Source organism: Rhagoletis pomonella, unplaced genomic scaffold, assembly GCF_013731165.1.
Source record: "Rhagoletis pomonella isolate Grant_MI unplaced genomic scaffold, Rhpom_1.0 Rhpom_scaffold_00252, whole genome shotgun sequence".
In the NCBI taxonomy this organism is placed as follows: Eukaryota; Metazoa; Arthropoda; class Insecta; order Diptera; family Tephritidae; genus Rhagoletis; species Rhagoletis pomonella.
This window is the reverse complement of record NW_023458806.1, coordinates 24,216-27,810: the sequence shown is the minus strand read 5'-3', so window position 1 is coordinate 27,810 and position 3,595 is coordinate 24,216. Positions and strand designations below refer to the sequence as shown.

The following is a 3,595-nucleotide window of genomic DNA, read 5'->3' as shown; positions in this document are numbered from 1 at the left end:
CTATGTGCGCTAGGCTCATTTTTTGCCACACCACTTGACCCAAGATAGTTCTTAGCAAAAGTGCAGTGACTTCAAGGTTAAATTTGTTTAAATCTAAGCCCAAAATCTTCGCCTTAGCATGTGGGCAGAAATTCATTACACAATTGCTAACATATATTTATTTACATATGTACATACATACATACATGTGTACATATCTATGAATGTACATTCAAATATTAATGTTTCTTCAGAAATATATTTCTTTGGTTTGAGTGAAAATAAAAACAAGCAGATGAAATGACGTCAAGAGAAATTTTCAAAAATGCTAGTAAACGTCAAAATTCTCAAAGCTGGCTCTCAGCGATTGTACCTTATAAATATTTTTATCATGGTATAAACTTTATGTACGCAGGTATGAAAAAAATCGTAACTTCTACAGTTTTGTGTTTCCATTCTCAAATTTTTACAGCTTACTCCATAAAGTTTGACAACTATTCAGGTTGAAAAAAATAAAAATCAAACATAAAGTTAATAAAAAATATAAAAAAATCGGACTTTTTAATGATTTTTAATGATTTTCTCCGACAAATAGTTTATTAACTGCAAACAATTAAAAAAAGATACTTCTCCGTGAGTTCAAAACTTCGGGATTTTTTTTCGAGATTTTCGATAATCATGACGAAATAAAAAAATAGGTGTCTTCCTTATTTCGACAAAGAATGTAAAAAAATATATTTCACCCCAAAAAAATATTGAGGTGTAAATACTGTATGGAATGACCCATATATGTACATATTTTTTAATATGACCTGAATTAGCTCCAAGCTTCAGCATTGATTCTGCATCTGCTTCCGATTCGTCTTCTGTTTTTGGCACTGGATCTTGTGTTATAGGGATATACAGCGGTTCATCACAATCTAATAGCCTTATGTCACCAAGACATTTGTCACGACCTTCTGGAGGATATTCCGTGCAGTCATAAAACTCATCTTCACCTTCATCCCCAGTTTCACTAGAAGCTTCCTCAAAACTGCAGTCATCTCTTTTATGCTCGTTGAAGTTCATGTTGGAATCAGGTTCACTTTTAGATTCCTCCATGTTGCCATATTTTCGAAACTTTGAACGCTCAATACAGTAGCTCAGCATTTGCAACTTTTGATTTAGCAAACAAGTACGGGTCTCAGGAAAACCGACGGCAACTCTAATTGAACAAGATGGAATTCATATATTTGTGTAAGGACTTTTCTACTCGAAATATGGAAATGGTAAATTTTTGAAAAATGATTTATGTACACCGAAAAAATTTAAAAGCGTACTTATTTAGAATAAAATTGGTTCAGGTAAAAGAAGAAAGGTCATATTCTTGAAAATTCGGTAAAAAAATTGTTCCTTTTAAATGACGAGTGGTTTTTTTGAAATCCAATATGGCGGACAAAGTTAAAAGAAATTATTGGATTCTGTAGAAAATTTTTCTTTTGATGTACTGTATCCACCATTTTGAATTTAAAAAATTCGTGCTCATATTCGTACACTGAGAAAAGAGTTTTTTTCTGAGTGTAATGACCGACCCCAAAAACTCCCGCGTAAGAAATTTCAAACGAATCCAATAATTAAAAAAAAATCAAAATCATATTCATAGTCAGCGACCACAAAAACTCCCAAGTAACAAATTTCAAGCGAATCCAATAATTTTTCGTTTTGGGGGAACCTCATAATTGTCTTCAACTAGTTGTTATGTGTGACATTCATTTAAAGGAACAGAATAATCGATTTTCAAAACTGCTACTTCCTCTGCATTTTACACCAAAAAATTTATATAAACAAATAAAAACTCAAAAATCGGGCTCTACCAAATCTAAATCTTATCGGCTGTCATTTAAAAATAGAAAATTAATCAGATCGGTATAAAACTTTGATTGCCTCAGTCGTTTCATCAAATAGACGTTTCTATTCGAAAATCGTGTTAACATATTAGTTTTAAATATAATTAACTCATATATTTTCAGTTAAATATACCTGCTTGCTAGCCGGTACTGGTTGCGCCTGTTGCTAGACTGTTTGCCAGATATTACCAGGAGCCTGCATGCGAGCGCTCAGCCTTCCCACTCCAAGTTGATCATCTTAAGAAACATATTTTTTTAATGAGCAAATCATGGGGTATATTTTGTTATAATAAAATTTACTTTTTAAGCGCATTTTTACCTTCCTCCCAATCCTTGGGACTGTACCAACGTATAAAGTCCCCCATTTTTCCTTTTGGATTTGCTGCTTTAAAGGTTTCCATATCGGAAAGCAGGGAAGAGCACATTTGCATACTGAAACCTGATTGATTAAAATAAATAAAATAAAGATGTTCGGACGAATTTATGTTTATAATGGGAAACTTATGGGTCACTCCATACAATATTTACATCTCAATATTTTTTTTTTTTGGGGTGAAATATATTTTTTTACATTCTTTACCGAAAAAAAGAAGACAACTATTCTTTTATTTGGTCATGATATTCGAAAATCCCGAAAAAAATTCCCGAAATTTTGAACTCACGGGGAAGTATCTTTTTTCAATTGTTTGCAGTTAATAAACTATTTGTCGAAGAAAATCAGTTAAGTTATCAAAATGTACGTAATTACCTTGGCTTTCCAAGAGAATGTGAGATAAATTAAAATAAAAAAAAAATTGCATTAAAAAATCGCATTTTTTATTTTTTATCTCTTTTATTAACTTCATCATGTTTGATTTTTATTTTTTTCAGCCTGAATAGTTGTCAAACTTTATGGAGTACGCTGTAAAAATTTGAGAATGGAAACACGAAAACTGTAGAAGTTACGAGTTGTTTCATACCTGCGTACATAAACATTAGTATAAACCATGATACAAATATTTAAAGGTAAAACCGCTCGCTCAATTCGTCCGCAATTGGGGTTTTTTTTGACGTTTGCTAGCATTTTGAGTTTACTCTTTCGAAATAATTCAAATGTCAAATAAATTCAAAATAAACAAGTGAAAATTTATAATTTGAAAATTTATTTATTCAAATGTGGGAAGAACTTAAAGTTTTATAGAAGGAAAATGAGATGCTGCTTTAGCGGCTGCGCTAATACCGTTTTTACCTGCAATCAAAGCAGTATAAAGTTCTTTCAAGTTCCCGCAATTACCGTGTGTACGCAAAACATGATCGAGGTTGGTGGTGTTAAGGCAGTGGATTTTCTCAAGTGCCTATGTGCGCTAGGCTCATTTTTTGCCACACCACTTGACCCAAGATAGTTCTTAGCAAAAGTGCAGTGACTTCAAGGTTAAATTTGTTTAAATCTAAGCCCAAAATCTTCGCCTTAGCATGTGGGCAGAAATTCATTACACAATTGCTAACATATATTTATTTACATATGTACATACATACATACATGTGTACATATCTATGAATGTACATTCAAATATTAATGTTTCTTCAGAAATATATTTCTTTGGTTTGAGTGAAAATAAAAACAAGCAGATGAAATGACGTCAAGAGAAATTTTCAAAAATGCTAGTAAACGTCAAAATTCTCAAAGCTGGCTCTCAGCGATTGTACCTTATAAATATTTTTATCATGGTATAAACTTTATGTACGCAGGT

At 31.9% G+C, this 3,595-nt stretch overlaps 1 long non-coding RNA gene across 1 annotated transcript; it reads right to left on the bottom strand.

Annotated features, from left to right (window-relative positions):
* Positions 1-1,046: 1,046 nt before the first annotated feature.
* On the bottom strand, positions 1,047-2,307 carry LOC118750468. The gene is made up of 3 exons (XR_004994397.1): positions 2,185-2,307; positions 1,999-2,102; positions 1,047-1,183 (listed from the first exon to the last, which is right to left on the bottom strand). It is a non-coding gene; the product is annotated as an uncharacterized LOC118750468 (long non-coding RNA).
* Between the last annotated feature and the right edge of the window lie 1,288 nt (positions 2,308-3,595).